This window comes from Giraffa tippelskirchi, chromosome 11 (assembly GCF_054371585.1).
Source record: "Giraffa tippelskirchi isolate mGirTip1 chromosome 11, T2T-mGirTip1v1.2.pri, whole genome shotgun sequence".
Lineage (NCBI taxonomy): Eukaryota > Metazoa > Chordata > Mammalia > Artiodactyla > Giraffidae > Giraffa > Giraffa tippelskirchi.
The window spans coordinates 77,562,011-77,588,568 of NC_137285.1; the positions used below are offsets into that span (position 1 = coordinate 77,562,011).

Consider the following 26,558-nt stretch of genomic DNA (forward strand, 5'->3'; position numbering starts at 1 on the left):
CACCAACTGCCGCAGGCGGACCTCAAGCCCCTCCCACTGCTGGAGCCTGACCTCCCCCGGCCCCACCCCTTCCCCTACCCCAGCAGGACGAGAGCTCGTCTTCCCCTGGCTTCCAACGTGAGGCCCGGCCCTGGGCCCCGATTGGGCACTGCCCCAGCCCGGAGCCAAGCACAGTGGCCAGGGAGGTGGAACGTACCGACTGGCCAGGGCCAGGTCATGTGACCATACTCCCCAGGAAACTCAAAGATTACCAAGGTTCCCTAAGAAACCAATGAACAAAATTATCCAGTAAAGGCAAACCGTACTTTTTAATGAGGCCAATGTCACAGAAAAAAAAAAAATGCTCCACAATAAACTGCTCAAGGAAGCTACTAAATAAACTTTCAGAAAAGTTTAGTAGTTTTTTTTTTTTGAATAGGGTGACGGAGAGCTATACCTTTCCCATCTATGTGAATTTAGGTTTAAACTAGATTTCCCTTGGCTATTATATAAGACAAAAAAACCCACATCGCCCCCTTTCACTCCCCCCCACCCCCAAAAAGCGTTTTAATCTATTGAATTTTTGTGTCCTCAGTTGTGTCTGATTCACGGCAACTCACCAACTCTACACAGCCAGGCTCTTCCGTCCATGGAATTCAGGGCAATTTTTTCTGTCCCAGTAAATGCCCACCCTGGGTGATCCAAAGGCAAGGGCTCCGAGGCTCCTGAGAGACTAACTCCTTTCAGCTGAGCACAGAGCTGGCTCCTCACTGGGATGCCTGTGGCCTGGGGCTCCCAGAGGGGAGAGCAGCACTCGCCCCACCGTGTGGTCACTGCTGGAAGTGCAGGCTGCTCCTCACTCCCCCTTGACAGTGTCCCTGAGGGCAGAACAGTGTGAATCGAATCAAGGTGGAAATGCAAACTCCAATGCAACCAACCTTCCCACAAGATCTCCAAAACCACTCAGGAACAGGGAATTGGAAACTGCAGGGGATGACATGAATGGAGATGGAGACTTGACACCTTACACCGAGTTCACTTCCAGTTATCCCTAGACAAACTTTCCATGAAAACTTGTCACAAATCTAGAAGAACAATGAGCAGAAACCGGACACGTGCTTTGAGTCTTCACACACAAAACTAAAAGGCAGTCCACAAAAAAACCCCAGAGAATACAGTGGACTTGGCAAAATCAAAGATATCTTCTGTGGGAAAGACCTCATGACAAAAGCAAAAGACAGGTCATACATCGCGAGACGAATGAGTGGAAACACAAAGCTTATCAAGGATGTGTCTCCAAACAGACAAAGAACGCCAACACAACAAGCCTGTGAAAACTAGGGAACGGTCTGAAGGGACACCAGACGGAGGAAGACACACACAGAGTATCCCGGATGATGTCCAGCACTGAGGGCCTGAAGAAACAACAGTCTAGTTGCACCCCCTCAGGCCTGTGTGACCGTGGATGAGGCCTCTGTTTCCCGGTGGCTCTGAGACATGGACAGGGAGGAAGGGGAAGAGAAGTCACTTGCATTTCTAATACTCACAGCAAAGTCTTCCAATGAGAAGGGAATTATCACCCCCACTGCCAATGCCATTCACTGAAGTGATACCCACGAGTCCATCTACCCCAGAAGGGAAGGATGGACCTGTTCTCACAAAACGGCGAGAGATGGAAGGAGGAAGATGAAGCCCACACCAATCACTGGAAAGAGAAGCTGTGCTCAGGGCTTGAAAGAATTCCTATTGGGAAAATCATGTCACAGCCCCACATGGCAATCCACAGCTTCCATGCTATTCCTCCCAAAATGCCAATGCATTTTCGCACCGAACAAAGAATTGCAAAAGGGGTACGGAAACAGAAAAGAGCCTACATTGTCAATACAATCCGACGAAAAAGCCCCGATACGGACATCCAAGGTTGTGTGAAAGGAAATTAGACGACCAAACTAGGATCCTCAGGAGAGTATCGGAGAAGGCAATGGCGACCCACTCCAGTACTCTTGCCTGGAAAATGTCCTGGACGGAGGAGCCTGGTAGGCTGCAGGCCATGGGGTCATGCAGAGTCAGACACGACTGAAGTGACTTAGCCGCAGCAGCAGCAGCAGGACAGTATGCTATTGGGAATACAACAACACACACAGATCCAGATCGATGGAATAAAGTTGAGGGTCCAGAAACAAACCCCAGCATCCATGGTCAACTCATCTCTGACACAGACGGGGAGAATATCCAAATGGGAACAAGAAAGCCTCTTCAATCAATGTCCATGGGAAAACCAGACAGCTACATCTGAAGAACGCTATTGGTTTTGATCTCATACCACCTCAATATCGGGGAAAAACCTCACCCTAAAGACTGATGTCATGAGATAGCTAGAAAGAAGCGTAGGTCAAAGGCTCCTTAACATCAGAGTCTCCTTGCCATTTGCTGGGCGGAGGTCGAAATGGGTCTCTTCAAGTAAGGGAAAGAGGTAAACGAAGTACACCACTGGGTTTCCATCCAATGGAACCTATTCACAACAGAGAGGCTAAGCATTCACAAATGCAAAAGATAGGAAACGGAACACGAGAGACTCCTTGCAAGTGGTGTATCTGAGAAGGGGTTCATATGGAAAGAGACGAAGAATGCACAGCACTCAGATTCCAAGAAACACCACCACCACCCTTGACCCTTCCCCCATGACCAACTCTGACCTAAAGCCTTTCTCTCCCTCTAACCTATCCCTAAAACATAACCCTCATCTAATCATATACATGTGCATCCCTAGCATCCATCCATCCATCCACACACGAGAGAGAAAGAGGAAGACACAGACGGAATTGAGAAAGGAAAAGAGAGGGACACAGCCAGAGAGAGACACGGAACCAAAGAGAGGAAAGGAGTCGATGGTCCAGACTTGTCCTCAGTCTGTCTCGAAAGTAGAAGCAATGACAGCGCCCTTCCACCCCAGAAGGGGGAAAAGGACGGAAGGTTTGGAGAGGAAAAGACAAGAACGCAGGGAGCCATTAGAAGCTCAGCCACCGGCAGAAGCCGAGCTGGGACACTTGAACAGAATCTCAATGGAAACAGAGGACCAGAAAGTTGGCTACTCTTTTCTATAAGAGAGGGAGACCTTCGAGTCTTCCTTTCGGTCCTCCAACTTGGATGCGGGGTCTCAAAACAGTCAGGAGGGGGAGTGCCTTTTCCTGGGTTCCACGGCGCATCCAGGCCTCGTTCTGCCCCATTCTGTGCTGTGTCAGCCCTGGATGGAATCTTTCTTTCTGAAGTCTCAGCGCACGAGCTCCACGTGATATCGGCCCCAGGTGGAAAGGCATGGAGCTGCTCGTAGGCCGACAGACCTAGGAAGCAGATGGGAGAATGACCCCCACTCTGCAGATGGAGAGACTGGGGCAACCCTGAGGGGCATATGCTTGTCCAGGGCCACACCACTTATGAGAAGAAGGAGCCTGGTCTGAGAGCAGCATGGTCCTCGGAGCTCAGGCCCTGGCTGAACCCAGGCCTCCCCAGGGCTGTGGGCTGGGCCGTGTGGGTGTCATTGTGCCTGCACATGGCCTAAGGGGGGTGGTCGAGCAGTCAGAAACCCAGAGATTCCCTTGGGAAGTTTTGAGGAAGGGACCTCAGCACGAACCCCAGGAAATGATGTCACCTGCCGGCAACAGAACCCAACAGAACCCACAATCCGGGTATCCAGGCCTCCAGAGCGGAGAGGAGCCCCCAGCCAGATCACTTGCTGCCAAGATGTTCTGCTGTTTGCCCCTGCCCAGAGGCCGGGGCCTCAGGAGAGCTCACAGGCAGTGTGCGTGGGCACCCTGTCGACGTTGGCTCAGGACACCCCCGAGAGGCCTCTGGCCCTTTGCCCGGAGAAACAGAAAGGTAACACGGGGAGCCCCAGGCCGGACCAGGCCACCTCTCCCATGCCACCCGGAAACACCGGGTCCTTTGCCTGTGTGTGGGGATGCGGGTTTCTCGGGCTGTGTCTCCCTCAAGGAAGCCCAGGCGGATGTGGGGTCAGAAGCCTGTGGACAAGTTGTGTCCACACCCCAGGGGAGAGCAGGCTGGGCGGGATGGGGAGAGTGTGGGTAGCGCCGACTGGCCAGGCTGACCTCACACCCTCAGATGGGTCTCTTTCCTCCCGGGTGGGGATCTGAGCAGACACACGTCTCTGAGCCTTCTGGGAAGAGAAGTTCGAGCAGGCAGAAGCAGCGGCTCCACTGGCCAGGCCCAGCTCGGAAAACTCCCAGCATGGCTGGCTGACGGTCACTGTCGTTGCAGAGCTTCCCACGTGATGAGGCCGAGGACGGGGACACCCCATCCAGCTCCCAGAGGGAGGGGTCGGAGCACCACCCGCCCGCCCGTGAGGCCCAGTGCAGGCTCCAGGTCAGCGTGCCCACGGAGGCATCAGCCCCACCGGGGGAGACGCGGAGGTGGGGAAGGCCTGCTGCCGAGACACTTCCCAGGATACAGCCGGCGGCCCAGTCTGAGGCTTCCACGGAGCTCAGCACACCCGGCTCTGACCCAGAGTCCAGAGAACCCTGGCCTCTGCGGCACCAGGAGGACCTGGAGCCCAGCACGCCAGAGCACAGAGGTGAGGACGCTGGGGCTGGTGCACGGGAGTGTGTGGGGAGGGGTGCTGAGCTACACAGGGACGAGTCCTCGAAAGCTGCTGCTGGGCCTGCAGCAAGCGCTGGCCTCACATCCCCCGCCCCCCATCTTGCACACTTCAGTCCCAAAAGACATCTGACGCTGGGTATTCTTTGGGAACCTCTTGGAAGGTTTCTGTCCCGGGGTACGCACATGCCAAGGCTGGCCTGTGGGCAAACTTTGCTTCTCCCCCAGCTCTAGCACTGGCCTCCAACTGGAACCAGGCTCCACTTCCCAGACCTGTCCCCACACAGGTGGTGGCTCCAGGTGCAGGACCCAGGGATCCACCGAGGGCAGATGGAGAAGTGAGACTTGCCCTCGCAGAGACACCAGGCCAGCTGGGTACTGGCCAGCACACCGGGCAGATCGGATCTCCGTGCCTGCAGGACCCCCAGCCCCAGGCACTGATGTCCCACCCCCTCAGCGAGAACCTCCACCTCCACGTGCACCTCTACCTGCTCGGGCTTTGGCAAGAGAACCCGAGGCAGAGGAAGAGTCACCGCCTCGGCAGGGAGAGCCTGCCCTGGCTCCCGCGCAACACCCAGACGCCCACGATGACTCACCCAGCCCTGCAGGGAGAAAGAGCCCCCGCTCTGGACAGAGACCCAGAGCCCTTACCGGAAACACCACGTCCAGGGGAGCGGTCGGCTCTGCAGCCTCCATCCCTGTCTGCTCACCGTGGATGCCGGCAACTCGGTCTGCCCCCAGGGGACATGGAGTTCCTTTCCCCTGAACTGCTTTGCATGTGGTTTGTTTCCACCTTTCTGGTGATGTTTTATTTTTTGTATGGTTTCCTGTATTTTTGTTGGTTAAGTTGGGATTAGTAAACTTTTTCATCATTGTTGCAATCTGGGAACACTGTTGTGTAACTCTGGTGATACTGTGTTACCATCACCACTTTGTAGTTTCAGACCCGTTCCATCTTTATGCCCCACCCCCCAACAAAGCCTGGATTCAAGGCAAGCACGCCCTGTTCATCCCTCCCCCCGATCCTGAACACAATTTCATCTTTTCTTTCTGCATTCCTTCCTATATTCTTGGTGTCCCCAATCAATGACTCTCAGTGAAATGACTGAAGGAGTGTTTTTCGGACTCTCCACCTACTGTAAGACTCCATTGGAGAGTTCTCATTTTTATGTCATTTGAACTAGCCTTTGATAGCTGAAAGGACGGTGTACGTCCTTTCAAGATACCATGTGCCAAACGAAGCCCTTTTGGCAACTGCCATCATTATCTCCAGGCAGGCATTGCTGTTTGAAGGGTGACATCTCAGCCAGAAGGCAGAGGCTGAGCTCCTCTTGTTGCACCAGCTCCCAAAAGAAGCCAAGAAAGGGAGCTGGAACAACAAACCACCCCCATGCCCAGGAAAGCGTTCTTCATGACAGAAGGCTAGAAAATGACCCAACATCCTTGTGGCCCAGAACCACTCTAGAAAATCACTGTTCCATAAAAAAGAGAAACACATGGGAAGTTCCAAGGAGAGGCAATGCCCATGGCCAGTGTACTTGAGAGACGGCCTGACCGCTCCGGGGAAGACACGCACCGACGGAACCCCTTGGGAAACAGCAGTGATAGTCCTCACCGTCGTAAGGGTTTCCTCTGGGGACAACCTGCCCTGGGCACCACACGAGGGAGCAGACCGGCTTCTCTTCCTCTGCCCCCACACCATTCACTCATGAAGGCAGCTCAGGTGTTCTCATGCCCTGCCTGCCTGCCTGCCTGGCTCATCCGTGAGCTGTGACCACCTCCAGGCTAGGACTCCACCTTTTCCTCTCTGTGTACCGTGAATCTGCACACAGTGGGCTTTCAGAACCTTAGGAGACTTGAGCCATTCCCACTCGAGCCAGAACCCTCCCCAGGAAGGAAAACAGCTGTGGAGTCATTTTGACCCCAGCACTGGTTCCGAAAGCCTGGCGGCTCCTACAGCCTCTACGGTGTGAAGAGGGAGGTCCCTTTTGACAGAGCTTTCCGGCTCTCAGATCTAAGCTGTTGTTTCACTGTCAGCTGTGTCTCTTCCGTTGCAGCCAGGTGGGCCACGCTGCTCCAAAGGAGCTCACAAGCTGAGTTTCAAGGGAGGACAGGGATGGCTACAACGTGCTGCAAACTGAGTGAGGGTCCCCACAATCCTCAGCAAAGGTCTGTGGTGTGCAAGTGGGGAGTAGAGGGCCCCCAAGTTCCAAAGGAAGGGAGGTAGTCGGGAGCTAAAGCCCTTGGCTGCTGTGGTAGCAGCTGCAGATGGCAGCTCGTCCACAGTGCACTTCGAATGAGGTCATATGAGCGGGACTCTGGAAATGGCTCCGAAATCGAGAGAAAGGGGTCAGGGTATGTGGGAATCCGGCGGGGGTGGGGGGTGGATGAAGGAAGGTGTCCCTCCTCTCTCCAGTGCAATTTGGTTTGGTGAGTCTCAAAGCTACCAGATGGCACTTCCCAAGTCAGGCCCCCGCAGGAATCAGGGTGGGCTGCCTGCCTCGGGCCCTGCCACAGGGACAAGCCACACCAGTGGCCTCCCTGAGCTCCAATGGCCGGATCTGGGGGGTTCTGTCTGGGTGCACACCTCCTTGCTGTGGCCAAGTTCCCCCCTTCTCTGAGCACCAGCTTCATCCTCTCGAATGAGGACATCGATTGCTACCTTGGCACGTTACTCTCTTCATCCTGTGAAGACTCATTAGGCTTATCCTACAATTACTAGCTGGCCCGAAGAGATATCTCCTGAATCCAGCTTAAGCTGGAGTCTCCCAGGCTCATCTGGCATGTCTTCCCTGAAGTCTGCCAAAACCCACACCCTTGCATTTCCAGGGACTCCCCTTAGCCAGCTGGGCAGAAAACCCAGCATGCTTCAAACAAGCTGACAGACAAGCGGGAGAGGACTCACGGGCAGACGGCTTCCCTCAGGTCTCGGGTGGAGCTCTGGGACCACAGCAGCAACGGGCCATCCCAGCCCCTGGGCTCAGCAGCGCCCTCATTCTCAGGCCGGCGGCTCTGCCCTGAGGGGAGCAGGAACGTCACCAACTGCCGCAGGCGGACCTCAAGCCCCTCCCACTGCTGGAGCCTGACCTCCCCCGGCCCCACCCCTTCCCCTACCCCAGCAGGACGAGAGCTCGTCTTCCCCTGGCTTCCAACGTGAGGCCCGGCCCTGGGCCCCGATTGGGCACTGCCCCAGCCCGGAGCCAAGCACAGTGGCCAGGGAGGTGGAACGTACCGACTGGCCAGGGCCAGGTCATGTGACCATACTCCCCAGGAAACTCAAAGATTACCAAGGTTCCCTAAGAAACCAATGAACAAAATTATCCAGTAAAGGCAAACCGTACTTTTTAATGAGGCCAATGTCACAGAAAAAAAAAAAATGCTCCACAATAAACTGCTCAAGGAAGCTACTAAATAAACTTTCAGAAAAGATTAGTAGTTTTTTTTTTTTTGAATAGGGTGACGGAGAGCTATACCTTTCCCATCTATGTGAATTTAGGTTTAAACTAGATTTCCCTTGGCTATTATATAAGACAAAAAAACCCACATCGCCCCCTTTCACTCCCCCCCACCCCCAAAAAGCGTTTTAATCTATTGAATTTTTGTGTCCTCAGTTGTGTCTGATTCACGGCAACTCACCAACTCTACACAGCCAGGCTCTTCCGTCCATGGAATTCAGGGCAATTTTTTCTGTCCCAGTAAATGCCCACCCTGGGTGATCCAAAGGCAAGGGCTCCGAGGCTCCTGAGAGACTAACTCCTTTCAGCTGAGCACAGAGCTGGCTCCTCACTGGGATGCCTGTGGCCTGGGGCTCCCAGAGGGGAGAGCAGCACTCGCCCCACCGTGTGGTCACTGCTGGAAGTGCAGGCTGCTCCTCACTCCCCCTTGACAGTGTCCCTGAGGGCAGAACAGTGTGAATCGAATCAAGGTGGAAATGCAAACTCCAATGCAACCAACCTTCCCACAAGATCTCCAAAACCACTCAGGAACAGGGAATTGGAAACTGCAGGGGATGACATGAATGGAGATGGAGACTTGACACCTTACACCGAGTTCACTTCCAGTTATCCCTAGACAAACTTTCCATGAAAACTTGTCACAAATCTAGAAGAACAATGAGCAGAAACCGGACACGTGCTTTGAGTCTTCACACACAAAACTAAAAGGCAGTCCACAAAAAAAACCCAGAGAATACAGTGGACTTGGCAAAATCAAAGATATCTTCTGTGGGAAAGACCTCATGACAAAAGCAAAAGACAGGTCATACATCGCGAGACGAATGAGTGGAAACACAAAGCTTATCAAGGATGTGTCTCCAAACAGACAAAGAACGCCAACACAACAAGCCTGTGAAAACTAGGGAACGGTCTGAAGGGACACCAGACGGAGGAAGACACACACAGAGTATCCCGGATGATGTCCAGCACTGAGGGCCTGAAGAAACAACAGTCTAGTTGCACCCCCTCAGGCCTGTGTGACCGTGGATGAGGCCTCTGTTTCCCGGTGGCTCTGAGACATGGACAGGGAGGAAGGGGAAGAGAAGTCACTTGCATTTCTAATACTCACAGCAAAGTCTTCCAATGAGAAGGGAATTATCACCCCCACTGCCAATGCCATTCACTGAAGTGATACCCACGAGTCCATCTACCCCAGAAGGGAAGGATGGACCTGTTCTCACAAAACGGCGAGAGATGGAAGGAGGAAGATCAAGCCCACACCAATCACTGGAAAGAGAAGCTGTGCTCAGGGCTTGAAAGAATTCCTACTGGGAAAATCATGTCACAGCCCCACATGGCAATCCACAGCTTCCATGCTATTCCTCCCAAAATGCCAATGCATTTTCGCACCGAACAAAGAATTGCAAAAGGGGTACGGAAACAGAAAAGAGCCTACATTGTCAATACAATCCGACGAAAAAGCCCCGATACGGACATCCAAGGTTGTGTGAAAGGAAATTAGACGACCAAACTAGGATCCTCAGGAGAGTATCGGAGAAGGCAATGGCGACCCACTCCAGTACTCTTGCCTGGAAAATGTCCTGGACGGAGGAGCCTGGTAGGCTGCAGGCCATGGGGTCATGCAGAGTCAGACACGACTGAAGTGACTTAGCCGCAGCAGCAGCAGCAGGACAGTATGCTATTGGGAATACAACAACACACACAGATCCAGATCGATGGAATAAAGTTGAGGGTCCAGAAACAAACCCCAGCATCCATGGTCAACTCATCTCTGACACAGACGGGGAGAATATCCAAATGGGAACAAGAAAGCCTCTTCAATCAATGTCCATGGGAAAACCAGACAGCTACATCTGAAGAACGCTATTGGTTTTGATCTCATACCACCTCAATATCGGGGAAAAACCTCACCCTAAAGACTGATGTCATGAGATAGCTAGAAAGAAGCGTAGGTCAAAGGCTCCTTAACATCAGAGTCTCCTTGCCATTTGCTGGGCGGAGGTCGAAATGGGTCTCTTCAAGTAAGGGAAAGAGGTAAACGAAGTACACCACTGGGTTTCCATCCAATGGAACCTCTTCACAACAGAGAGGCTAAGCATTCACAAATGCAAAAGATAGGAAACGGAACACGAGAGACTCCTTGCAAGTGGTGTATCTGAGAAGGGGTTCATATGGAAAGAGACAAAGAATGCACAGCACTCAGATTCCAAGAAACACCACCACCACCCTTGACCCTTCCCCCATGACCAACTCTGACCTAAAGCCTTTCTCTCCCTCTAACCTATCCCTAAAACATAACCCTCATCTAATCATATACATGTGCATCCCTAGCATCCATCCATCCATCCACACACGAGAGAGAAAGAGGAAGACACAGACGGAATTGAGAAAGGAAAAGAGAGGGACACAGCCAGAGAGAGACACGGAACCAAAGAGAGGAAAGGAGTCGATGGTCCAGACTTGTCCTCAATCTGTCTCGAAAGTAGAAGCAATGACAGCGCCCTTCCACCCCAGAAGGGGGAAAAGGACGGAAGGTTTGGAGAGGAAAAGACAAGAACGCAGGGAGCCATTAGAAGCTCAGCCACCCGCAGAAGCCGAGCTGGGACACTTGAACAGAATCTCAATGGAAACAGAGGACCAGAAAGTTGGCTACTCTTTTCTATAAGAGAGGGAGACCTTCGAGTCTTCCTTTCGGTCCTCCAACTTGGATGCGGGGTCTCAAAACAGTCAGGAGGGGGAGTGCCTTTTCCTGGGTTCCACGGCGCATCCAGGCCTCGTTCTGCCCCATTCTGTGCTGTGTCAGCCCTGGATGGAATCTTTCTTTCTGAAGTCTCAGCGCACGAGCTCCACGTGATATCGGCCCCAGGTGGAAAGGCATGGAGCTGCTCGTAGGCCGACAGACCTAGGAAGCAGATGGGAGAATGACCCCCACTCTGCAGATGGAGAGACTGGGGCAACCCTGAGGGGCATATGCTTGTCCAGGGCCACACCACTTATGAGAAGAAGGAGCCTGGTCTGAGAGCAGCATGGTCCTCGGAGCTCAGGCCCTGGCTGAACCCAGGCCTCCCCAGGGCTGTGGGCTGGGCCGTGTGGGTGTCATTGTGCCTGCACATGGCCTAAGGGGGGTGGTCGAGCAGTCAGAAACCCAGAGATTCCCTTGGGAAGTTTTGAGGAAGGGACCTCAGCACGAACCCCAGGAAATGATGTCACCTGCCGGCAACAGAACCCAACAGAACCCGCAATCCGGGTATCCAGGCCTCCAGAGCGGAGAGGAGCCCCCAGCCAGATCACTTGCTGCCAAGATGTTCTGCTGTTTGCCCCTGCCCAGAGGCCGGGGCCTCAGGAGAGCTCACAGGCAGTGTGCGTGGGCACCCTGTCGACGTTGGCTCAGGACACCCCCGAGAGGCCTCTGGCCCTTTGCCCGGAGAAACAGAAAGGTAACACGGGGAGCCCCAGGCCGGACCAGGCCACCTCTCCCATGCCACCCGGAAACACCGGGTCCTTTGCCTGTGTGTGGGGATGCGGGTTTCTCGGGCTGTGTCTCCCTCAAGGAAGCCCAGGCGGATGTGGGGTCAGAAGCCTGTGGACAAGTTGTGTCCACACCCCAGGGGAGAGCAGGCTGGGCGGGATGGGGAGAGTGTGGGTAGCGCCGACTGGCCAGGCTGACCTCACACCCTCAGATGGGTCTCTTTCCTCCCGGGTGGGGATCTGAGCAGACACACGTCTCTGACCCTTCTGGGAAGAGAAGTTCGAGCAGGCAGAAGCAGCGGCTCCACTGGCCAGGCCCAGCTCGGAAAACTCCCAGCATGGCTGGCTGACGGTCACTGTCGTTGCAGAGCTTCCCACGTGATGAGGCCGAGGACGGGGACACCCCATCCAGCTCCCAGAGGGAGGGGTCGGAGCACCACCCGCCCGCCCGTGAGGCCCAGTGCAGGCTCCAGGTCAGCGTGCCCACGGAGGCATCAGCCCCACCGGGGGAGACGCGGAGGTGGGGAAGGCCTGCTGCCGAGACACTTCCCAGGATACAGCCGGCGGCCCAGTCTGAGGCTTCCACGGAGCTCAGCACACCCGGCTCTGACCCAGAGTCCAGAGAACCCTGGCCTCTGCGGCACCAGGAGGACCTGGAGCCCAGCACGCCAGAGCACAGAGGTGAGGACGCTGGGGCTGGTGCACGGGAGTGTGTGGGGAGGGGTGCTGAGCTACACAGGGACGAGTCCTCGAAAGCTGCTGCTGGGCCTGCAGCAAGCGCTGGCCTCACATCCCCCGCCCCCCATCTTGCACACTTCAGTCCCAAAAGACATCTGACGCTGGGTATTCTTTGGGAACCTCTTGGAAGGTTTCTGTCCCGGGGTACGCACATGCCAAGGCTGGCCTGTGGGCAAACTTTGCTTCTCCCCCAGCTCTAGCACTGGCCTCCAACTGGAACCAGGCTCCACTTCCCAGACCTGTCCCCACACAGGTGGTGGCTCCAGGTGCAGGACCCAGGGATCCACCGAGGGCAGATGGAGAAGTGAGACTTGCCCTCGCAGAGACACCAGGCCAGCTGGGTACTGGCCAGCACACCGGGCAGATCGGATCTCCGTGCCTGCAGGACCCCCAGCCCCAGGCACTGATGTCCCACCCCCTCAGCGAGAACCTCCACCTCCACGTGCACCTCTACCTGCTCGGGCTTTGGCAAGAGAACCCGAGGCAGAGGAAGAGTCACCGCCTCGGCAGGGAGAGCCTGCCCTGGCTCCCGCGCAACACCCAGACGCCCACGATGACTCACCCAGCCCTGCAGGGAGAAAGAGCCCCCGCTCTGGACAGAGACCCAGAGCCCTTACCGGAAACACCACGTCCAGGGGAGCGGTCGGCTCTGCAGCCTCCATCCCTGTCTGCTCACCGTGGATGCCGGCAACTCGGTCTGCCCCCAGGGGACATGGAGTTCCTTTCCCCTGAACTGCTTTGCATGTGGTTTGTTTCCACCTTTCTGGTGATGTTTTATTTTTTGTATGGTTTCCTGTATTTTTGTTGGTTAAGTTGGGATTAGTAAACTTTTTCATCATTGTTGCAATCTGGGAACACTGTTGTGTAACTCTGGTGATACTGTGTTACCATCACCACTTTGTAGTTTCAGACCCGTTCCATCTTTATGCCCCACCCCCCAACAAAGCCTGGATTCAAGGCAAGCACGCCCTGTTCATCCCTCCCCCCGATCCTGAACACAATTTCATCTTTTCTTTCTGCATTCCTTCCTATATTCTTGGTGTCCCCAATCAATGACTCTCAGTGAAATGACTGAAGGAGTGTTTTTCGGACTCTCCACCTACTGTAAGACTCCATTGGAGAGTTCTCATTTTTATGTCATTTGAACTAGCCTTTGATAGCTGAAAGGACGGTGTACGTCCTTTCAAGATACCATGTGCCAAACGAAGCCCTTTTGGCAACTGCCATCATTATCTCCAGGCAGGCATTGCTGTTTGAAGGGTGACATCTCAGCCAGAAGGCAGAGGCTGAGCTCCTCTTGTTGCACCAGCTCCCAAAAGAAGCCAAGAAAGGGAGCTGGAACAACAAACCACCCCCATGCCCAGGAAAGCGTTCTTCATGACAGAAGGCTAGAAAATGACCCAACATCCTTGTGGCCCAGAACCACTCTAGAAAATCACTGTTCCATAAAAAAGAGAAACACATGGGAAGTTCCAAGGAGAGGCAATGCCCATGGCCAGTGTACTTGAGAGACGGCCTGACCGCTCCGGGGAAGACACGCACCGACGGAACCCCTTGGGAAACAGCAGTGATAGTCCTCACCGTCGTAAGGGTTTCCTCTGGGGACAACCTGCCCTGGGCACCACACGAGGGAGCAGACCGGCTTCTCTTCCTCTGCCCCCACACCATTCACTCATGAAGGCAGCTCAGGTGTTCTCATGCCCTGCCTGCCTGCCTGCCTGGCTCATCCGTGAGCTGTGACCACCTCCAGGCTAGGACTCCACCTTTTCCTCTCTGTGTACCGTGAATCTGCACACAGTGGGCTTTCAGAACCTTAGGAGACTTGAGCCATTCCCACTCGAGCCAGAACCCTCCCCAGGAAGGAAAACAGCTGTGGAGTCATTTTGACCCCAGCACTGGTTCCGAAAGCCTGGCGGCTCCTACAGCCTCTACGGTGTGAAGAGGGAGGTCCCTTTTGACAGAGCTTTCCGGCTCTCAGATCTAAGCTGTTGTTTCACTGTCAGCTGTGTCTCTTCCGTTGCAGCCAGCTGGGCCACGCTGCTCCAAAGGAGCTCACAAGCTGAGTTTCAAGGGAGGACAGGGATGGCTACAACGTGCTGCAAACTGAGTGAGGGTCCCCACAATCCTCAGCAAAGGTCTGTGGTGTGCAAGTGGGGAGTAGAGGGCCCCCAAGTTCCAAAGGAAGGGAGGTAGTCGGGAGCTAAAGCCCTTGGCTGCTGTGGTAGCAGCTGCAGATGGCAGCTCGTCCACAGTGCACTTCGAATGAGGTCATATGAGCGGGACTCTGGAAATGGCTCCGAAATCGAGAGAAAGGGGTCAGGGTATGTGGGAATCCGGCGGGGGTGGGGGGTGGATGAAGGAAGGTGTCCCTCCTCTCTCCAGTGCAATTTGGTTTGGTGAGTCTCAAAGCTACCAGATGGCACTTCCCAAGTCAGGCCCCCGCAGGAATCAGGGTGGGCTGCCTGCCTCGGGCCCTGCCACAGGGACAAGCCACACCAGTGGCCTCCCTGAGCTCCAATGGCCGGATCTGGGGGGTTCTGTCTGGGTGCACACCTCCTTGCTGTGGCCAAGTTCCCCCCTTCTCTGAGCACCAGCTTCATCCTCTCGAATGAGGACATCGATTGCTACCTTGGCACGTTACTCTCTTCATCCTGTGAAGACTCATTAGGCTTATCCTACAATTACTAGCTGGCCCGAAGAGATATCTCCTGAATCCAGCTTAAGCTGGAGTCTCCCAGGCTCATCTGGCATGTCTTCCCTGAAGTCTGCCAAAACCCACACCCTTGCATTTCCAGGGACTCCCCTTAGCCAGCTGGGCAGAAAACCCAGCATGCTTCAAACAAGCTGACAGACAAGCGGGAGAGGACTCACGGGCAGACGGCTTCCCTCAGGTCTCGGGTGGAGCTCTGGGACCACAGCAGCAACGGGCCATCCCAGCCCCTGGGCTCAGCAGCGCCCTCATTCTCAGGCCGGCGGCTCTGCCCTGAGGGGAGCAGGAACGTCACCAACTGCCGCAGGCGGACCTCAAGCCCCTCCCACTGCTGGAGCCTGACCTCCCCCGGCCCCACCCCTTCCCCTACCCCAGCAGGACGAGAGCTCGTCTTCCCCTGGCTTCCAACGTGAGGCCCGGCCCTGGGCCCCGATTGGGCACTGCCCCAGCCCGGAGCCAAGCACAGTGGCCAGGGAGGTGGAACGTACCGACTGGCCAGGGCCAGGTCATGTGACCATACTCCCCAGGAAACTCAAAGATTACCAAGGTTCCCTAAGAAACCAATGAACAAAATTATCCAGTAAAGGCAAACCGTACTTTTTAATGAGGCCAATGTCACAGAAAAAAAAAAAAAATGCTCCACAATAAACTGCTCAAGGAAGCTACTAAATAAACTTTCAGAAAAGTTTAGTAGTTTTTTTTTTTTTTGAATAGGGTGACGGAGAGCTATACCTTTCCCATCTATGTGAATTTAGGTTTAAACTAGATTTCCCTTGGCTATTATATAAGACAAAAAAACCCACATCGCCCCCTTTCACTCCCCCCCACCCCCAAAAAGCGTTTTAATCTATTGAATTTTTGTGTCCTCAGTTGTGTCTGATTCACGGCAACTCACCAACTCTACACAGCCAGGCTCTTCCGTCCATGGAATTCAGGGCAATTTTTTCTGTCCCAGTAAATGCCCACCCTGGGTGATCCAAAGGCAAGGGCTCCGAGGCTCCTGAGAGACTAACTCCTTTCAGCTGAGCACAGAGCTGGCTCCTCACTGGGATGCCTGTGGCCTGGGGCTCCCAGAGGGGAGAGCAGCACTCGCCCCACCGTGTGGTCACTGCTGGAAGTGCAGGCTGCTCCTCACTCCCCCTTGACAGTGTCCCTGAGGGCAGAACAGTGTGAATCGAATCAAGGTGGAAATGCAAACTCCAATGCAACCAACCTTCCCACAAGATCTCCAAAACCACTCAGGAACAGGGAATTGGAAACTGCAGGGGATGACATGAATGGAGATGGAGACTTGACACCTTACACCGAGTTCACTTCCAGTTATCCCTAGACAAACTTTCCATGAAAACTTGTCACAAATCTAGAAGAACAATGAGCAGAAACCGGACACGTGCTTTGAGTCTTCACACACAAAACTAAAAGGCAGTCCACAAAAAAAACCCAGAGAATACAGTGGACTTGGCAAAATCAAAGATATCTTCTGTGGGAAAGACCTCATGACAAAAGCAAAAGACAGGTCATACATCGCGAGACGAATGAGTGGAAACACAAAGCTTATCAAGGATGTGTCTCCAAACAGACAAAGAACGCCAACACAACAAGCCTGTGAAAACTAGGGAACGGTCTGAAGGGACACCAGACGGAGGAAGACACACACAGAGTATCCCGGATGATGTCCAGCACTGAGGGCCTGAAGAAACAACAGTCTAGTTGCACCCCCTCAGGCCTGTGTGACCGTGGATGAGGCCTCTGTTTCCCGGTGGCTCTGAGACATGGACAGGGAGGAAGGGGAAGAGAAGTCACTTGCATTTCTAATACTCACAGCAAAGTCTTCCAATGAGAAGGGAATTATCACCCCCACTGCCAATGCCATTCACTGAAGTGATACCCACGAGTCCATCTACCCCAGAAGGGAAGGATGGACCTGTTCTCACAAAACGGCGAGAGATGGAAGGAGGAAGATCAAGCCCACACCAATCACTGGAAAGAGAAGCTGTGCTCAGGGCTTGAAAGAATTCCTACTGGGAAAATCATGTCACAGCCCCACATGGCAATCCACAGCTTCCATGCTATTCCTCCCAAAATACCAATGCATTTTCGCACCGAACAAAGAATTGCAAAAGGGGTACGGAAACAGAAAAGAGCCTACATTGTCAATACAATCCGACGAAAAAGCCCCGATACGGACATCCAAGGTTGTGTGAAAGGAAATTAGACGACCAAACTAGGATCCTCAGGAGAGTATCGGAGAAGGCAATGGCGACCCACTCCAGTACTCTTGCCTGGAAAATGTCCTGGACGGAGGAGCCTGGTAGGCTGCAGGCCATGGGGTCATGCAGAGTCAGACACGACTGAAGTGACTTAGCCGCAGCAGCAGCAGCAGGACAGTATGCTATTGGGAATACAACAACACACACAGATCCAGATCGATGGAATAAAGTTGAGGGTCCAGAAACAAACCCCAGCATCCATGGTCAACTCATCTCTGACACAGACGGGGAGAATATCCAAATGGGAACAAGAAAGCCTCTTCAATCAATGTCCATGGGAAAACCAGACAGCTACATCTGAAGAACGCTATTGGTTTTGATCTCATACCACCTCAATATCGGGGAAAAACCTCACCCTAAAGACTGATGTCATGAGATAGCTAGAAAGAAGCGTAGGTCAAAGGCTCCTTAACATCAGAGTCTCCTTGCCATTTGCTGGGCGGAGGTCGAAATGGGTCTCTTCAAGTAAGGGAAAGAGGTAAACGAAGTACACCACTGGGTTTCCATCCAATGGAACCTCTTCACAACAGAGAGGCTAAGCATTCACAAATGCAAAAGATAGGAAACGGAACACGAGAGACTCCTTGCAAGTGGTGTATCTGAGAAGGGGTTCATATGGAAAGAGACAAAGAATGCACAGCACTCAGATTCCAAGAAACACCACCACCACCCTTGACCCTTCCCCCATGACCAACTCTGACCTAAAGCCTTTCTCTCCCTCTAACCTATCCCTAAAACATAACCCTCATCTAATCATATACATGTGCATCCCTAGCATCCATCCATCCATCCACACACGAGAGAGAAAGAGGAAGACACAGACGGAATTGAGAAAGGAAAAGAGAGGGACACAGCCAGAGAGAGACACGGAACCAAAGAGAGGAAAGGAGTCGATGGTCCAGACTTGTCCTCAATCTGTCTCGAAAGTAGAAGCAATGACAGCGCCCTTCCACCCCAGAAGGGGGAAAAGGACGGAAGGTTTGGAGAGGAAAAGACAAGAACGCAGGGAGCCATTAGAAGCTCAGCCACCCGCAGAAGCCGAGCTGGGACACTTGAACAGAATCTCAATGGAAACAGAGGACCAGAAAGTTGGCTACTCTTTTCTATAAGAGAGGGAGACCTTCGAGTCTTCCTTTCGGTCCTCCAACTTGGATGCGGGGTCTCAAAACAGTCAGGAGGGGGAGTGCCTTTTCCTGGGTTCCACGGCGCATCCAGGCCTCGTTCTGCCCCATTCTGTGCTGTGTCAGCCCTGGATGGAATCTTTCTTTCTGAAGTCTCAGCGCACGAGCTCCACGTGATATCGGCCCCAGGTGGAAAGGCATGGAGCTGCTCGTAGGCCGACAGACCTAGGAAGCAGATGGGAGAATGACCCCCACTCTGCAGATGGAGAGACTGGGGCAACCCTGAGGGGCATATGCTTGTCCAGGGCCACACCACTTATGAGAAGAAGGAGCCTGGTCTGAGAGCAGCATGGTCCTCGGAGCTCAGGCCCTGGCTGAACCCAGGCCTCCCCAGGGCTGTGGGCTGGGCCGTGTGGGTGTCATTGTGCCTGCACATGGCCTAAGGGGGGTGGTCGAGCAGTCAGAAACCCAGAGATTCCCTTGGGAAGTTTTGAGGAAGGGACCTCAGCACGAACCCCAGGAAATGATGTCACCTGCCGGCAACAGAACCCAACAGAACCCGCAATCCGGGTATCCAGGCCTCCAGAGCGGAGAGGAGCCCCCAGCCAGATCACTTGCTGCCAAGATGTTCTGCTGTTTGCCCCTGCCCAGAGGCCGGGGCCTCAGGAGAGCTCACAGGCAGTGTGCGTGGGCACCCTGTCGACGTTGGCTCAGGACACCCCCGAGAGGCCTCTGGCCCTTTGCCCGGAGAAACAGAAAGGTAACACGGGGAGCCCCAGGCCGGACCAGGCCACCTCTCCCATGCCACCCGGAAACACCGGGTCCTTTGCCTGTGTGTGGGGATGCGGGTTTCTCGGGCTGTGTCTCCCTCAAGGAAGCCCAGGCGGATGTGGGGTCAGAAGCCTGTGGACAAGTTGTGTCCACACCCCAGGGGAGAGCAGGCTGGGCGGGATGGGGAGAGTGTGGGTAGCGCCGACTGGCCAGGCTGACCTCACACCCTCAGATGGGTCTCTTTCCTCCCGGGTGGGGATCTGAGCAGACACACGTCTCTGAGCCTTCTGGGAAGAGAAGTTCGAGCAGGCAGAAGCAGCGGCTCCACTGGCCAGGCCCAGCTCGGAAAACTCCCAGCATGGCTGGCTGACGGTCACTGTCGTTGCAGAGCTTCCCACGTGATGAGGCCGAGGACGGGGACACCCCATCCAGCTCCCAGAGGGAGGGGTCGGAGCACCACCCGCCCGCCCGTGAGGCCCAGTGCAGGCTCCAGGTCAGCGTGCCCACGGAGGCATCAGCCCCACCGGGGGAGACGCGGAGGTGGGGAAGGCCTGCTGCCGAGACACTTCCCAGGATACAGCCGGCGGCCCAGTCTGAGGCTTCCACGGAGCTCAGCACACCCGGCTCTGACCCAGAGTCCAGAGAACCCTGGCCTCTGCGGCACCAGGAGGACCTGGAGCCCAGCACGCCAGAGCACAGAGGTGAGGACGCTGGGGCTGGTGCACGGGAGTGTGTGGGGAGGGGTGCTGAGCTACACAGGGACGAGTCCTCGAAAGCTGCTGCTGGGCCTGCAGCAAGCGCTGGCCTCACACCCCCCGCCCCCCATCTTGCACACTTCAGTCCCAAAAGACATCTGACGCTGGGTATTCTTTGGGAACCTCTTGGAAGGTTTCTGTTCCGGGGTACGCACATGCGAAGGCTGGCCTGTGGGCAAACTTTGCTTTTCCCCCAGCTCTAGCACTGGCCTCCAACTGGAACCAGGCTCCACTTCCCAGACCTGTCCCCACACAGGTGGTGGCTCCAGGTGCAGGACCCAGGGATCCACCGAGGGCAGATGGAGAAGCGAGACTTGCCCTCGCAGAGACACCAGGCCAGCTGGGTACTGGCCAGCACACCGGGCAGATCGGATCTCCGTGCCTGCAGGACCCCCAGCCCCAGGCACTGATGTCCCACCCCCTCAGTGAGAACCTCCACCTCCACGTGCACCTCTACCTGCTCGGGCTTTGGCAAGAGAACCCGAGGCAGAGGAAGAGTCACCGCCTCGGCAGGGAGAGCCTGCCCTGGCTCCCGCGCAACACCCAGACGCCCACGATGACTCACCCAGCCCTGCAGGGAGAAAGAGCCCCCGCTCTGGACAGAGACCCAGAGCCCTTACCGGAAACACCACGTCCAGGGGAGCGGTCGGCTCTGCAGCCTCCATCCCTGTCTGCTCACCGTGGATGCCGGCAACTCGGTCTGCCCCCAGGGGACATGGAGTTCCTTTCCCCTGAACTGCTTTGCATGTGGTTTGTTTCCACCTTTCTGGTGATGTTTTATTTTTTGTATGGTTTCCTGTATTTTTGTTGGTTAAGTTGGGATTAGTAAACTTTTTCATCATTGTTGCAATCTGGGAACACTGTTGTGTAACTCTGGTGATACTGTGTTACCATCACCACTTTGTAGTTTCAGACCCGTTCCATCTTTATGCCCCACCCCCCAACAAAGCCTGGATTCAAGGCAAGCACGCCCTGTTCATCCCTCCCCCCGATCCTGAACACAATTTCATCTTTTCTTTCTGCATTCCTTCCTATATTCTTGGTGTCCCCAATCAATGACTCTCAGTGAAATGACTGAAGGAGTGTTTTTCGGACTCTCCACCTACTGTAAGACTCCATTGGAGAGTTCTCATTTTTATGTCATTTGAACTAGCCTTTGATAGCTGAAAGGACGGTGTACGTCCTTTCAAGATACCATGTGCCAAACGAAGCCCTTTTGGCAACTGCCATCATTATCTCCAGGCAGGCATTGCTGTTTGAAGGGTGACATCTCAGCCAGAAGGCAGAGGCTGAGCTCCTCTTGTTGCACCAGCTCCCAAAAGAAGCCAAGAAAGGGAGCTGGAACAACAAACCACCCCCATGCCCAGGAAAGCGTTCTTCATGACAGAAGGCTAGAAAATGACCCAACATCCTTGTGGCCCAGAACCACTCTAGAAAATCACTGTTCCATAAAAAAGAGAAACACATGGGAAGTTCCAAGGAGAGGCAATGCCCATGGCCAGTGTACTTGAGAGACGGCCTGACCGCTCCGGGGAAGACACGCACCGACGGAACCCCTTGGGAAACAGCAGTGATAGTCCTCACCGTCGTAAGGGTTTCCTCTGGGGACAACCTGCCCTGGGCACCACACGAGGGAGCAGACCGGCTTCTCTTCCTCTGCCCCCACACCATTCACTCATGAAGGCAGCTCAGGTGTTCTCATGCCCTGCCTGCCTGCCTGCCTGGCTCATCCGTGAGCTGTGACCACCTCCAGGCTAGGACTCCACCTTTTCCTCTCTGTGTACCGTGAATCTGCACACAGTGGGCTTTCAGAACCTTAGGAGACTTGAGCCATTCCCACTCGAGCCAGAACCCTCCCCAGGAAGGAAAACAGCTGTGGAGTCATTTTGGCCCCAGCACTGGTTCCGAAAGCCTGGCGGCTCCTACAGCCTCTACGGTGTGAAGAGGGAGGTCCCTTTTGACAGAGCTTTCCGGCTCTCAGATCTAAGCTGTTGTTTCACTGTCAGCTGTGTCTCTTCCGTTGCAGCCAGCTGGGCCACGCTGCTCCAAAGGAGCTCACAAGCTGAGTTTCAAGGGAGGACAGGGATGGCTACAACGTGCTGCAAACTGAGTGAGGGTCCCCACAATCCTCAGCAAAGGTCTGTGGTGTGCAAGTGGGGAGTAGAGGGCCCCCAAGTTCCAAAGGAAGGGAGGTAGTCGGGAGCTAAAGCCCTTGGCTGCTGTGGTAGCAGCTGCAGATGGCAGCTCGTCCACAGTGCACTTCGAATGAGGTCATATGAGCGGGACTCTGGAAATGGCTCCGAAATCGAGAGAAAGGGGTCAGGGTATGTGGGAATCCGGCGGGGGTGGGGGGTGGATGAAGGAAGGTGTCCCTCCTCTCTCCAGTGCAATTTGGTTTGGTGAGTCTCAAAGCTACCAGATGGCACTTCCCAAGTCAGGCCCCCGCAGGAATCAGGGTGGGCTGCCTGCCTCGGGCCCTGCCACAGGGACAAGCCACACCAGTGGCCTCCCTGAGCTCCAATGGCCGGATCTGGGGGGTTCTGTCTGGGTGCACACCTCCTTGCTGTGGCCAAGTTCCCCCCTTCTCTGAGCACCAGCTTCATCCTCTCGAATGAGGACATCGATTGCTACCTTGGCACGTTACTCTCTTCATCCTGTGAAGACTCATTAGGCTTATCCTACAATTACTAGCTGGCCCGAAGAGATATCTCCTGAATCCAGCTTAAGCTGGAGTCTCCCAGGCTCATCTGGCATGTCTTCCCTGAAGTCTGCCAAAACCCACACCCTTGCATTTCCAGGGACTCCCCTTAGCCAGCTGGGCAGAAAACCCAGCATGCTTCAAACAAGCTGACAGACAAGCGGGAGAGGACTCACGGGCAGACGGCTTCCCTCAGGTCTCGGGTGGAGCTCTGGGACCACAGCAGCAACGGGCCATCCCAGCCCCTGGGCTCAGCAGCGCCCTCATTCTCAGGCCGGCGGCTCTGCCCTGAGGGGAGCAGGAACGTCACCAACTGCCGCAGGCGGACCTCAAGCCCCTCCCACTGCTGGAGCCTGACCTCCCCCGGCCCCACCCCTTCCCCTACCCCAGCAGGACGAGAGCTCGTCTTCCCCTGGCTTCCAACGTGAGGCCCGGCCCTGGGCCCCGATTGGGCACTGCCCCAGCCCGGAGCCAAGCACAGTGGCCAGGGAGGTGGAACGTACCGACTGGCCAGGGCCAGGTCATGTGACCATACTCCCCAGGAAACTCAAAGATTACCAAGGTTCCCTAAGAAACCAATGAACAAAATTATCCAGTAAAGGCAAACCGTACTTTTTAATGAGGCCAATGTCACAGAAAAAAAAAAAAAAAATGCTCCACAATAAACTGCTCAAGGAAGCTACTAAATAAACTTTCAGAAAAGTTTAGTAGTTTTTTTTTTTTTTTTGAATAGGGTGACGGAGAGCTATACCTTTCCCATCTATGTGAATTTAGGTTTAAACTAGATTTCCCTTGGCTATTATATAAGACAAAAAAACCCACATCGCCCCCTTTCACTCCCCCCCACCCCCAAAAAGCGTTTTAATCTATTGAATTTTTGTGTCCTCAGTTGTGTCTGATTCACGGCAACTCACCAACTCTACACAGCCAGGCTCTTCCGTCCATGGAATTCAGGGCAATTTTTTCTGTCCCAGTAAATGCCCACCCTGGGTGATCCAAAGGCAAGGGCTCCGAGGCTCCTGAGAGACTAACTCCTTTCAGCTGAGCACAGAGCTGGCTCCTCACTGGGATGCCTGTGGCCTGGGGCTCCCAGAGGGGAGAGCAGCACTCGCCCCACCGTGTGGTCACTGCTGGAAGTGCAGGCTGCTCCTCACTCCCCCTTGACAGTGTCCCTGAGGGCAGAACAGTGTGAATCGAATCAAGGTGGAAATGCAAACTCCAATGCAACCAACCTTCCCACAAGATCTCCAAAACCACTCAGGAACAGGGAATTGGAAACTGCAGGGGATGACATGAATGGAGATGGAGACTTGACACCTTACACCGAGTTCACTTCCAGTTATCCCTAGACAAACTTTCCATGAAAACTTGTCACAAATCTAGAAGAACAATGAGCAGAAACCGGACACGTGCTTTGAGTCTTCACACACAAAACTAAAAGGCAGTCCACAAAAAAAACCCAGAGAATACAGTGGACTTGGCAAAATCAAAGATATCTTCTGTGGGAAAGACCTCATGACAAAAGCAAAAGACAGGTCATACATCGCGAGACGAATGAGTGGAAACACAAAGCTTATCAAGGATGTGTCTCCAAACAGACAAAGAACGCCAACACAACAAGCCTGTGAAAACTAGGGAACGGTCTGAAGGGACACCAGACGGAGGAAGACACACACAGAGTATCCCGGATGATGTCCAGCACTGAGGGCCTGAAGAAACAACAGTCTAGTTGCACCCCCTCAGGCCTGTGTGACCGTGGATGAGGCCTCTGTTTCCCGGTGGCTCTGAGACATGGACAGGGAGGAAGGGGAAGAGAAGTCACTTGCATTTCTAATACTCACAGCAAAGTCTTCCAATGAGAAGGGAATTATCACCCCCACTGCCAATGCCATTCACTGAAGTGATACCCACGAGTCCATCTACCCCAGAAGGGAAGGATGGACCTGTTCTCACAAAACGGCGAGAGATGGAAGGAGGAAGATCAAGCCCACACCAATCACTGGAAAGAGAAGCTGTGCTCAGGGCTTGAAAGAATTCCTATTGGGAAAATCATGTCACAGCCCCACATGGCAATCCACAGCTTCCATGCTATTCCTCCCAAAATGCCAATGCATTTTCGCACCGAACAAAGAATTGCAAAAGGGGTACGGAAACAGAAAAGAGCCTACATTGTCAATACAATCCGACGAAAAAGCCCCGATACGGACATCCAAGGTTGTGTGAAAGGAAATTAGACGACCAAACTAGGATCCTCAGGAGAGTATCGGAGAAGGCAATGGCGACCCACTCCAGTACTCTTGCCTGGAAAATGTCCTGGACGGAGGAGCCTGGTAGGCTGCAGGCCATGGGGTCATGCAGAGTCAGACACGACTGAAGTGACTTAGCCGCAGCAGCAGCAGCAGGACAGTATGCTATTGGGAATACAACAACACACACAGATCCAGATCGATGGAATAAAGTTGAGGGTCCAGAAACAAACCCCAGCATCCATGGTCAACTCATCTCTGACACAGACGGGGAGAATATCCAAATGGGAACAAGAAAGCCTCTTCAATCAATGTCCATGGGAAAACCAGACAGCTACATCTGAAGAACGCTATTGGTTTTGATCTCATACCACCTCAATATCGGGGAAAAACCTCACCCTAAAGACTGATGTCATGAGATAGCTAGAAAGAAGCGTAGGTCAAAGGCTCCTTAACATCAGAGTCTCCTTGCCATTTGCTGGGCGGAGGTCGAAATGGGTCTCTTCAAGTAAGGGAAAGAGGTAAACGAAGTACACCACTGGGTTTCCATCCAATGGAACCTCTTCACAACAGAGAGGCTAAGCATTCACAAATGCAAAAGATAGGAAACGGAACACGAGAGACTCCTTGCAAGTGGTGTATCTGAGAAGGGGTTCATATGGAAAGAGACAAAGAATGCACAGCACTCAGATTCCAAGAAACACCACCACCACCCTTGACCCTTCCCCCATGACCAACTCTGACCTAAAGCCTTTCTCTCCCTCTAACCTATCCCTAAAACATAACCCTCATCTAATCATATACATGTGCATCCCTAGCATCCATCCATCCATCCACACACGAGAGAGAAAGAGGAAGACACAGACGGAATTGAGAAAGGAAAAGAGAGGGACACAGCCAGAGAGAGACACGGAACCAAAGAGAGGAAAGGAGTCGATGGTCCAGACTTGTCCTCAATCTGTCTCGAAAGTAGAAGCAATGACAGCGCCCTTCCACCCCAGAAGGGGGAAAAGGACGGAAGGTTTGGAGAGGAAAAGACAAGAACGCAGGGAGCCATTAGAAGCTCAGCCACCGGCAGAAGCCGAGCTGGGACACTTGAACAGAATCTCAATGGAAACAGAGGACCAGAAAGTTGGCTACTCTTTTCTATAAGAGAGGGAGACCTTCGAGTCTTCCTTTCGGTCCTCCAACTTGGATGCGGGGTCTCAAAACAGTCAGGAGGGGGAGTGCCTTTTCCTGGGTTCCACGGCGCATCCAGGCCTCGTTCTGCCCCATTCTGTGCTGTGTCAGCCCTGGATGGAATCTTTCTTTCTGAAGTCTCAGCGCACGAGCTCCACGTGATATCGGCCCCAGGTGGAAAGGCATGGAGCTGCTCGTAGGCCGACAGACCTAGGAAGCAGATGGGAGAATGACCCCCACTCTGCAGATGGAGAGACTGGGGCAACCCTGAGGGGCATATGCTTGTCCAGGGCCACACCACTTATGAGAAGAAGGAGCCTGGTCTGAGAGCAGCATGGTCCTCGGAGCTCAGGCCCTGGCTGAACCCAGGCCTCCCCAGGGCTGTGGGCTGGGCCGTGTGGGTGTCATTGTGCCTGCACATGGCCTAAGGGGGGTGGTCGAGCAGTCAGAAACCCAGAGATTCCCTTGGGAAGTTTTGAGGAAGGGACCTCAGCACGAACCCCAGGAAATGATGTCACCTGCCGGCAACAGAACCCAACAGAACCCGCAATCCGGGT

General features: G+C 54.2%; 1 long non-coding RNA gene across 2 annotated transcripts; it reads right to left on the reverse strand.

Annotated features, from left to right (window-relative positions):
* Positions 1-599: 599 nt before the first annotated feature.
* LOC145527677 (uncharacterized) lies at positions 600-26,211 on the reverse strand. Of its 2 annotated transcripts, XR_014069851.1 has the most exons (11): positions 25,986-26,211; positions 23,491-23,748; positions 22,753-22,864; positions 18,352-18,577; positions 15,857-16,114; positions 15,123-15,234; positions 10,722-10,947; positions 8,227-8,484; positions 7,496-7,607; positions 3,095-3,320; positions 600-857 (listed from the first exon to the last, which is right to left on the reverse strand). It is a non-coding gene; the product is annotated as an uncharacterized LOC145527677 (long non-coding RNA). The 2 variants fall into 2 exon arrangements; XR_014069850.1 differs by lacking the exons at positions 600-857; positions 3,095-3,320 and having other exon boundaries at positions 6,964-7,607.
* Positions 26,212-26,558: the final 347 nt, after the last annotated feature.